The sequence below is a fragment of the Mauremys mutica genome, chromosome 16, assembly GCF_020497125.1.
Source record: "Mauremys mutica isolate MM-2020 ecotype Southern chromosome 16, ASM2049712v1, whole genome shotgun sequence".
Lineage (NCBI taxonomy): Eukaryota > Metazoa > Chordata > Testudines > Geoemydidae > Mauremys > Mauremys mutica.
In genome coordinates, this window is record NC_059087.1 from 20,584,956 (window position 1) to 20,596,639 (window position 11,684).

The 11,684-nt window shown below is 44.3% G+C and overlaps 1 protein-coding gene across 1 annotated transcript in view; it reads left to right on the forward strand.

Moving 5' to 3' along the window:
* Positions 1-11,684, forward strand: part of LOC123351286 (T-box-containing protein TBX6L-like) — a 59,866-nt gene that overhangs the window by 12,544 nt on the left and 35,638 nt on the right. The gene's annotated exons all lie outside the window — the stretch shown is intronic.

The window sequence follows — 11,684 nt, forward strand, 5'->3', positions numbered from 1 at the left end:
TTTCTCCACTGTACTTGTACTATTTAATGGGATGATAAATCCAGAATTGAGATGCCTGTTGCAATCTCAGTGAAACTCGTAGAGAAATCTATTTGGATGAAAATGTAGAGTTTGTGAATATGTCAGCATAGTAATGATTGCAGTTCACATACAAGACAGCACAGTGCACCAGCCCTCACACTATCTGGTAAATATAGCTGAAATTTTAAACAAAAAAGTAGGTGCAAAGGATGCCAGAGAAATTGCAGAAATTAAAAATAGCATATGACACTTATCCAGCAAGGTACATAACCATGTGACTAGTCCATTGACTTCAGTGAAGCAACTCATGTCATTAATTACCTTACATATGTTTGTATATGGCACCAGGAACCCTCTTAGTAGAAATCTAGAGTAGCTTAATACAGTGTTAATATTAAGAATTTAAGTATACGCTAGTTCAGGGATCGGCAGCCTTTGGCACACGGCCTGTCAGGGTAAGCCCCCTGGCGGACTGGGCTGGTTTGTTTACCTGCCACGTCCACAGGTTCAGCTGATCGCGGCGCCCACTGGCCGCAGTTCGCTGCTCCAGGCCAATGGGGGCTGTGGGAAGCGTCTCAGGCCGAGGGATGTGCTGGCCGCCACTTCCCACAGCCCCCATTGGCCTGGAGCAGCGAACCGCGGCCAGTGGGAGCTGTGATTGGCCAAACCTGCAGACACAGGGGGCTTACCCTGGTGGGCTGCGCCAAAGGTTGCCAATCTCTGCACTAGTTAAAGAACTCTATTTCTGCCTCATTATGCTTAATGTTCATATTAAGGGATATTGCCAACTTAAATTTGGCCACAAATTTAAATTGTGTAAAATCAAACTATTTACAAACCTTAAGAAACCTTTCCCCAATTTAAAAAAAAGCTAGTGAAAACAGATATTTTAGAACAAATATACATTACCTTTCAATGTTTGCAACCCCGGAAGAATTCCACCACTAAAGCCATGTCTACGCTACGTGGACTATAGCAGCATAGCTATTGCACCATAGCTATGGTGCCATAACCCCCTAGGATAGATGCAGACAACAATGATAAAAGGGCTTTTTCTGTCCCTGTAGAAACTTCACTTCTCCAAACAACAGCTAGGTGCATGGAAGCATTCTACATAACTAGGTCGGTATAGCTACGGAGCTGAGGGATTTGAATATTTCACATCACGGAGACCATAGATTCATAGATTCATGACTCTAGGACTGGAAGGGACCTCGAGAGGTCATCGAGTCCAGTCCCCTGCCCTCATGGCAGGACCAAATACTGTCTAGACCATCCCTGATAGACATTTATCTAACCAATCTTAAATTTCTCCAGAGATGGAGATTCCACAACCTCCCTAGGCAATTTATTCCAGTGTTTAACTACCCTGACAGTTAGGAACTTTTTCCTAATGTCCAACCTAAATCTCCCTTGCTGCAGTTTAAGCCCATTGCTTCTTGTTCTATCATTAGAGGCTAAGGTGAACAAGTTTTCTCCCTCCTCCTGACGACACCCTTTCAGATACCTGAAAACTGCTATCATGTCCCCTCTCAGTCTTCTCTTTTCCAAACTAAACAAACCCAATTCTTTCAGCCTTCCTTCGTAGGTCATGTTCTCAAGACCTTTAATCATTCTTGTTGCTCTTCTCTGGACCCTCTCCAATTTCTCCACATCTTTCTTGAAATACGGTGCCCAGAACTGGACACAATTCTCCAGTTGAGGCCTAACCAGCGCAGAGTAGAGCGGAAGAATGACTTCTCATGTCTTGCTCACAACACACCTGTTAATGCATCCCAGAATCTCATTTGCTTTTTTTGCAACAGCATCACACTGTTGACTCATATTTAGCTTGTGGTCCACTATAACCCCTAGATCCCTTTCTGCCGTACTCCTTTCTAGACAGTCTCTTCCCATTCTGTATGTGTGAAACTGATGGTTCCTTCCTAAGTGGAGCACTTTGCATTTGTCTTTATTAAACTTCATCCAGTTTACCTCAGACCATTTCTCCAATTTGTCCAGATAATTTTGAATTATGACCCTGTCCTCCAAAGCAGTTGCAATCCCTCCCAGTTTGGTATCATCTGCAAACTTAATAAGCGTACTTTCTATGCCAACATCTAAGTCTTGATGAAGATATTGAACAGAGCCGGTCCCAAAACAGACCCCTGCGGAACCCCACTTGTTATACCTTTCCAGCAGGATTGGGAACCATTAATAACTACTCTCTGAGTACGGTTATCCAGCCAAGTATACGCTAGTCTACTAGCGATGTCATAGCTATGTCAACCATCGTTTGGAAGTGTAGACAATCCCTAAGAAAGTGAAAATGACCATAAACAAAAATGAAAATGATTTAACTGATGTAGATTCAGTCCAAGTGAAAGATTTCAGACAAAGTTACAAGTGACTGAAAAGAACGTCCACATGTATGATACAATTGCTATAGTATATAAGCAAAATAGGCAGCATACTGGGAGTCTTTGCTTCAGAGTCAACCAGAGTAAACTGGAACAAACAATACATCTTCTGTAGGAGGTTTTAGATTCATTTAGAAAATCTAACCATTTTTATATGTATGCAGTGTTGTTGTAGCCATGTTGGTCACAGGATATTAGACAAGGTGAGTGAGGTAATGTCTTTTATTGGACTAACTTCTGTTGGGGAGAGAGATAAGCTTTGTGTAGCTCAAAAGCTCTCCCACCGACAAAGCGCTGTTCACACTGGAACTTTTTGTCGGTAAAACTTTTGTCGGTTGGGAGAAGGGGGTTTCCCACACCCCTGAATGACAGAAGTTTTACCAACGAAAGTCCTGTATAGACAAAGCCTTAGAGAGAGTGCGTGTGACTCATAGGAAGAAGAAAAATCCAAGTAGAGTAACAGCACAAGGTAATGAACACCACCCATTCCCCCAGCACAACATGAGAGAGTCAATAGGTCAAAGAGGAAAGTAAGAGTATGTCTACACTACCTGCCGGATTGGCGGGCAGCGATCGATCCAGTGGGGATCGATTTATCACGTGTAGTCTAGACGTGATAAATCGACCCCCGAGCCCTCTCCCATCAACTCCTGTACTCCAGCGCTGCGAGAGGCGCAGGCAGAGTCAACGGGGGAGTGGCAGCAGTCACCATGGTAAGTCGATCTAAGTACGTTGACTTCAGCTATGTTATTCATGTAGCTGAAGTTGCATAACTTAGATCGATCCCCCACCACCACCACCAGTGTAGACCAGGGCTTAAATTAGAGAAGTGGAGTGAGTGATTCTGTGGGGAGTTGCAGGTGGACATGAACTCCTAGAAGATCAGAAGGGGCATGTCCATGGAGCATTAAGAGGAAGGTCGTTTTAAATTTGATGCAGAAGCCTTGGGTAAAATTTGCAAAAGCACCTAACCCCATTTCAAAAGGGAAATAGACACTTAAGAGCTAAGGCCAGGTCTACACTAGAAACTTTTGCTGATATAACAATGTCCGTTAGGGGTTTGATTTTTTTATGTGACAGTTTGAGGTCAAGGATGGCTTCAAGACTTATGACAATGAGAGCAAAGTTAAGGTGAGTGATAATCCGATGAACTTGTCATTAACAGGAGCACTTCAGTCTTTGAAGTACTCATTAGTAGGAAGTTATACTGTGGTCAGAGGCTGGCAGTGGAAGTTACTGAGATTATGTGAGTTAACTCTTAGTAAATGTGTAAATTCCTACCTGATAGCTGGCTAAATTTTAAGGATTATGGGGAGGAAGGGGCACTGTACGTGAGGGATTTTCCAACATGGATAAATTGTTCTGCTTATGCTTCTGACACTCAGGACTCCTTTCTCAGCCCCACCCAACATCTTCATGGTAGGAAACCTTCACTCCTTTCTCTAGCGGCCAGCTTCCCAACTGCTGGTTTCCACTTCTCCAGTCTTGGTCCACTATTCAATTTTGTCAATGCACTTTTAATAATGATCTGTGTTCCTACTACTACACTCTTAGGTTGCTAGCGGCTTGATGAACCTTAATTCTGACCTGCATGCTGCTTCTTTTCCTATGCTGAACCTCTTCTGAGCAGAAAGTGACAATCATACCAAATGCATCGACTGATTTTTCAGATATGGGTAAACATCTAGGACTCATCTGGTGCTACCAGTTCACGTCTTTATTTGTGATTGGATGCTAAAGCCTAGAACAGTAACTCTGCATTATCTGGCCCCCTTTCCTTAAGTTACTGTCATCGCTTTGTTGGGTCAAATTTCTTTTGATACATTTTTACTCACCTTCTCCTTTATTTATCTGTAAAGCCACACAAAGGTGTCCATAGGCAAAGTTGCTGCCTTTTTGTGTGAGATGTGGGATGGTATGCAAACAAAGGGCACCTTCTAATTCAGGATGCAAATTAGAATTCTGTAATTAGCAAATTAGAATTCTGCAAATAAGTATTGGGTAACCTTATCCAGAAAATACTTGACAACTAAAGAGAACTTAAGGTTGAATGTGAATATGAGGAAAAATTGCCCAACATTGAGATCATGGTGGAATAATCTCTCAAGGATACTGATGAAAGCATCGCTGCTTGACTGGAAAAGGTACTGGAGAATATAATGTACTAGAGGATGTGATCCTGCGTTGGTCCAAAAATGATGGATTGGATGAGCTAATAAGGCTTTTCCATCTCTGATTTCTGTTGTAAGGTGGGAGACTCTGAAAAGTGAATATTGAGCTGTAGGACAATTTACTAGCTGCTTGCGAGAGAAATAAGAATAATGCCTGTCTGTAATCGAGGGCCGCTTAAATGCAGTAAAGGCTTTGAGAAGGCAAAAAAAGTGACATTCTGGGTCAGCCCTGTGGCCAGTTAATATTCTGAGCCACCATACAGGAGAACCTGGGGTTGAGGTACAAGTGTAGGTGGTATTTTCCTTGAGTTATCATCTTGTGATCCTGACTCTCTCTAAGTTTTTCTTGTAGTTAGTTTCTGTCTCTTGGTGTTTTGAAGAAAACCTTCAAAACATGATAAGTGTAACTTATGGAGTGGTGTATGCCTGGATTTTTATAGATCCTGAAACAGTAGCTCGGGGAGAGATGTGAACTGCCCCCAATCATCTCCGTGAGGTGATAACTCAGAAGCCAAGTGATAATTTGAATATCAATAATGTTAACTATTTCACTGTTGTCCAAAGCATGTAAGAAAGGAGCAGGGTGATCATATTATAAAGATCTGAACAAGCTACTGTGAGGGACATCTCCTTCTGGTGCCACAATTGATGGCATTTAGGAGATGACACCATTTATTTTTCCCCTCAGTCAAAAAAAGAGCCTACCAGAGCTGAACAAAGAATCTGCATTCCACCATGGGAAAACAAGTCTCAAAGAGCCCAGCACTGCCTCTGAGGCTGAGCTAAGCCCGAGAGATTCAGCAGAACACATGGGTGTATGCAAACCCCAATGAAAAGATGTCAAGCCCAACAGAACATATATCATCCTATTTGGAACATGTCAATGTACTGGGAGAGGCATCTCATTTTTGGCATCTTGGGTGGGCAGAGCTTGGAAGAGCATCACTGCATTTTTTTTCCAATATGTAACCCCCAGTGGAGAATAAGTTTTATTTACCTGACCCCTTATCCTGCTTCTAATGTCAGCAGGAACTGGAAGATGTACCAAGACAGTGCTCTCTACACCTGGCAGAGAGGCCACTAAGTTATAGCAACTCTGCAAACTTAGGAACAGTTTTCTGGGACTCCAAAGCCATTTACATTCTGTTCTCCTTGGCCAGAAATATGGTGGCAATGGAGAGATCCCTGGGGTAACTGCAGGGACACGGGTAAACCCCAAGATGGGAAGCATGAAATGAAATTCCATTTAGCAGTATTGTCTCTGGGTGATACCTAGGGCTTGGCTACACTTGAGAGTTGCAGCGCTGGGAGTTACAGCACTGGTCGTACAGCTGTGTAGGGAAAGCGCTGGTGTGTGGCCACACTCACAGTTACCAGCGCTGCAGTGTGGCCACATTTGCAGCATTTGCAGCGCTGTTGGGAGTGATGCATTATGGGCAGCTATCCCAGCATTCAAGTGGCAGCAACGTGCTTTTCAAAAGAGGGGGGTGGGGTGTAGTGTGACAGGGAGCGGGGGAGAGAGAGAGAGAGTGGATTTTTGGACCCGACACTGTGTATCAGCTCCCTGCCTTGCAAAATCAGAAAATTTTCCCGACTCTTTACGCTTAACTGCAAACAGCCTGCAGAATGGATAAGCAGCTGCTCCAACGGACTCCCTTTCTCCGCCCCGCCCCCGCTGTTTCTCTTGTCAAGCAAACACTCACTCATCCCCCTGCCTGCCTTATTCACAGGGTTTATCTCATTTGATTGTTCACTGAGTTACAGATTGATCACAGCAAACAGGAGCTGTGTTTGTTTTTTAGATAAGCAGCTCCCGGAGCCCTGCGTTCACAACAAAACAAAGAGAGGCTGCATAACAAAACAAAGAGAGTAATTAGTTAAAAGCATTCTGGGATATCTCCTAATACCCTGGAGGCCAATAACAGCGCTGGTGTGTGGCCACACCCAACGAGCAGCACTGCATCACCAGCGCTGCACTCGTTACACCCCAAGCAGACCAGGTGTACAGCCAGCGCTGCAGCCAGGGAGTTGCAGCGCTGGATGTGCCTTGCAGGTGTGGACAGTTACTAAGTTGCAGCGCTGGAAAGCCTCCACCAGCGCTGCAACTCTCAAGTGTAGCCAAGCCCCTAGATAAATGGCATCTGGACTTTGTCAAACACATCTAGTTGTTTAACAGCCTTTCTCCCCTCTGCAAAAGCTGAAGCTTTTACGGTGAGAAATTCATGGTGGCTTTCAAAGCAGCAGCAATGGAAGTGGAGGTATCCCACTCACTTAGACTGGACACAACTTGATGCTGGGATACTCTGTAAAGTTGGATCTTTGTAATCATTAATGTCTTTTCCTTCTCATTAAAGAGCATTGACTTAATGGCTGAAGTGTAGAACTGGAAGTCAGGAGACCTGAGTTTTAGTCGCAGCTCTGCCACTGGCTCACTGTGTGGCCTTTAAGCTTATGCATCTATTTCCCCATCTGTAAAATGGGGATAATGATACATGCTTATCTCACCAAGCTGTGGTAAGGATTAATTAATTAATGTTTGTAAAATGCTTTGAGATCTTGGATCAAGGATGTCATAGATGTGTACAGAAAAATGTTTTTACAAGAATAATTTGTCATCCATGGACTGAAGCTAGGACTTTTTTATGCATTTGGAACAGATTGTAATTTTGCTTTTTAATATTTGATCCAATCTGTTATTTTCTTCTCTGTTTTTCATGGATGGATGATGTAATCATTATGATTAATTTAGACCAGTGACTTAACTGAACAGCCAGAGTACAGAAACCCATTTGGGTTTCATCAGGATCGATGACCCGCAGCTTCTCTTGAGCAAGGTTCTGGTGAAGATTCACAAGGGGCCTATCGGCTGATTTAACATCTGTTGTTAAGGGATACTCCACAGCTAATTGTTTGGAGAACCTCTAGGTTTAATTGCTGAGATCCTGAAATGATTCAGTACAGAAACACCAATGCTCTTCACTTTTCTCTCATTATAAATTCACTGGGATTTTTTCTCTTTTGCAACCTCTCCTGAGGTCCTGCAACAATCCATTATGTCCTGTTTTTCTTTTTTTACTTGAAACAGCCTTGCAGTTATCCAAAACCAGATGGCGGAGTTCAAGAAATGTCAATGGAATTAGCACATTGTTCTGGTAAAATGGTCTCCTGCTGCTACATGAACAGCAAAGCAACACGTTTCCAAAGCAAGAAACATTGATGCTGTAATATCACTCTGTTACAAGAATTTTTTCCCTTGCACCCCAAATACTGATGTTGATTTAATAATTGTGTCTGATGCAGCATTGTACAATGAGACAGCTTTACCTACTCTGCCATTACTGAAGTTCTGGCGAATTTGATTGATTCAGAAGAGACCTATTGTGTCCTTCAGCCAGATATGGGCCAGCTTATCCGTAAGAGCACATGTTTGTTGGGAGATGAGGTGGTTAAAGCTGGTTTATGACTGGCAGAAATTCTACAATGAAATCTGTCTTCAGGGACTGACAAAAACCAGTTGCTTGGCAGATGTGGGTCTTCCAATAAAAGTGGGGTGGAATTGTTCAGCGCACAACTGAGTGTTCTTTGGACTGGTTGGAGTTTGCTTTAAAATCATCACTTCCTGCACTGTTTTCACTCCATTTGCTTTTCAAAACTTTTCTTGATTAAATATCAGTTGATTGTCTGGCGCTAATTCTATTTGGTACAACGTTATGTGATAACATTATTAAAATATGAGTTTCTGCATCAACTTGAGTTCCCTGTAGCTGGCAGACAACTAATGAGACCAAGATGGTCAGGTAATTCTTTAAGCAGTTATGGATCATTACTGAGCATAAATTCCAACTCTGGTCTCATCATCTCTCTCAGAAGAGAGAAATAATGAAGCATTTAAAGTAGCTGCTTGTAACCCCTGGTGTCATGGAAGGAAGCTGTGATGATGACCGTGATGTGGTTGGATATTCCCTCCCTTGGGAAGCTCCAGCTAGTCAGTAAGAGCAAAACCATAATAAAAGTTTTTCTCAGACCCAGATCCAATTTTATCCACACTCCAAAGTTTGGGTGAGGGTTTCGGAAAAACATTTCCAGTGTTAGGACACCTCTGTTACGGACAGAGAGAGCAAATGGTGGGGAGGATTTGTGTTACAAGCCTCATCGGCCGGGATTCTGTTTTGCGAAAAACAAATACAAATGTGGTCTAACCCCACAAAGTTCACAGGGAGGGGACCATGTTAGATAAATGGTTCTGGTTTGACTGTTATTGCCTGATAAACAATTTTTCCATTAAAATAAATATATTAAAAAAATAGTTTACTTATAAATGTACAAGGAAAAAAATTGCTAAAAATCAGCAAATTGGTGTTTAAGAAACTGGCAACCGTGTTGTCAACTCCTGCTTCCTTTATCACAAGTCATTGCAATATAAAGCTCTAACTCTTGGAGTCGTGTGAATACTCTGAGCTTACTGTTCTTTTGATGAAAGTTTCTAGCCCTCATGAACATGGAGACAGGCTTAAAAACCTGAAGCCCAAAAGGTTAAAACCTGAAAGCAAAGAAAAAGAACTTGAAAATGAATTATTTGATTTTTAAGTTGCTCTTGTGATTGGGGGGTAAGGGGGCTGATTCATGCTGCTGAAACTTGGGTTGACAATACTGCTTTTGTAGAACATGAACCCAAATGGCTTTCTCAAGGTAGATCTCCATTTGTGGCAGCATGTAGAGTACAGACACTTCACGCCCAGCTAGCATGGGTACAAATAGCAGTGTAGAGGGTGATGCATTACTTAGGTGACTAGAGTAGAGACATGAACCCTAGGTTATTTATCCTACACATTTCTCGAGATGGCCAAGCAGTGCCACCCATGTTTATGCTATTTTTAGCAATGTAGTATCCTACTGCTGGAGCCTTTCCCTGCCACAGTGAAAGACTCCGGCAAGGGGGAGGTAGGGGGGAAGGACTCTGGCAGCTCCCCCCTGCCAGAGCCTGTCCGTGCTGCAGGGAAAGGCTCCAGCAGGGGAGAGGTGAAGGGGAAAAGGCTCTGGCACAGCTCCCCACTGCCTCCCCATGACAGAGCCTTTCACTGCCTCGTGGCTACACGCTGCAGTGTGCACCTCCCTTTCGTTGCAGTGTGTAGCTACACACGTAACCTACACTCCACTCTCCCAGTCTGAGTGGCTGGCATACTCCATTACAATGGATACTGATCCTGTTGTGTGATAAGTGTGTTAACTTAATGTATCTTGACCCATCTCAGGCAACTGGAGCAGGAAGTCGAACCAGGAGGTGATGACCTCTGTCTAGAGGGTCCAAAGGCACCAGTTTGTGGTATACTCGGGGCGGGGGGCTCTAGAGCCCTCCTGACTTCTCTTCTCCCCCACTTCTCTCCTTCGGAGTCTCGTGGTGGCCTCAGTCTTGACGTAACATCTGCTGCCCAGTCCTGACCCCACTTCAGTGGGAGCAGGAATCAGATCTGCGTGGTTGTGGGGACACTGATGAGAAATGTCTAGGAAAGCTTTCAGTGCAAACATCACTTTTAAAAACATCTCCCAGTGATCTCCACTGTCTGCTACTGTTTCTTCTCTAGCTACATGTTACAATGCACTTTGCTGCATAAAGTGGCTGTATCGCCTGTGCAGAGGCCTTTGGATGAAGAGCTATTGAGTCCCATTCCTGCTCTCAGTGGATCAGTGCCTGTGTCACAGATGCCTCTACCTGTGTGGGCAGCCTCAGGAGAGGTGCCACAAATAAACACGGCCCAGCTGGTTGTCCTGGTACCTCCAGGTCAGGGCTGAGGCACGTTGGCAGGCCAGTTTGGGGAAGCACGCCCCTGCCAATGCTGTACCTGTTCTGTGGATAAACAGGACAGCAGTCTCCAGGGCACAGTCTCACACTTCTCATGAATGCTAGAATTGAGACAGGAAAAGAGCGTCCATCTCCATTTTGTGTCTGTTAATCTGGAGCTGGACAGCCTTGGTGTTTGAATTCCCAGGAGGTAGGCCAGGGTAGAAGGAATCTTACAAGCTGTCCCCTGTTTCTCAGCTGCAGTTGCTCCTAGGGCTCCTCAGGACAAGAAAGAGGATTTTCATTTCTGGAACCAGGGGCCTGAACTTAGCAGGAATTTGTTGAGACTTGGAAGGTGAGGAAGTGATTCCTGAACGCTGTGCTGGAGTTAAAGGGACTGAGAGGATGTTGTTGGCATAAACTGAAGTCCCCTCCTCCCCAGAGAGCCATCTGAAGCTCTCTGAAAGCTGTGAGAAGAGCAGCCTGTAAACATCACACTTTGGAATGACAATGAAATAGCTTCATTCATCCCTGGATCAATCTTTTGTCAGCCTTAACAGGATGGCTTCCAGCTTTAATACCTCCAGAACCACCTCAGGGGGACTGAAACCTCTCTGGGTGCTGGCCTGTTCAATAATGTGGCACCCACCTGTCACCTCTGGCCCAATCGCAGGGCTGATGGAGGGAGTTTAATATGAAACTAGCGACATTCAAACAGCGTCATGCCTCCCTTGGGGGCAAACAGTTGGGGTTTTGTGAATTATGAAGTGTGGAAGTATAGGATTGTCTTATTGCCATTCCTGTGCTGGATACAAAAGCCAATGGCAAGACCCCCGAGTTCAGGGAGAGGATACTAAAGGCAGAGAGAAGCCTGCATTGCCAGTTTACATCCTCGGGATCTTTATCATTTTGTTTCTATTGCCTCCTTTCATTGACTCTTTCCCTTATTTCTCTTTCCCATCTCTCTTTCATTCACTTCTCCCTCTTTTACCCTTTCTGCTCCTGTGGCGAATTTGAAGGTTTGCCTGCACAAGTTATAAGCTGTTCCCTGCCTCTCTTGGCAAACACTGGAGTCCGAGCCCTTCTGCCTCTCTCCAGGTTCTTACACGATGCTTCATGCCTCAAGGGACCTGTATATCGGTGGCTCAAGGCACCAGTGCCGATACAGGCACCAGCATGGTGAAAGCTGCAGCTTGGGCCACCAACAGAGGGCACCAATGCTGATGCCAGGTAAGAGATGGCTTGGGCAATCCTGTATCCTAACCTGTGAGCATTCTGCCTCCTCTAAAATAGTCTTGCAAGTCTGTGTTTGAA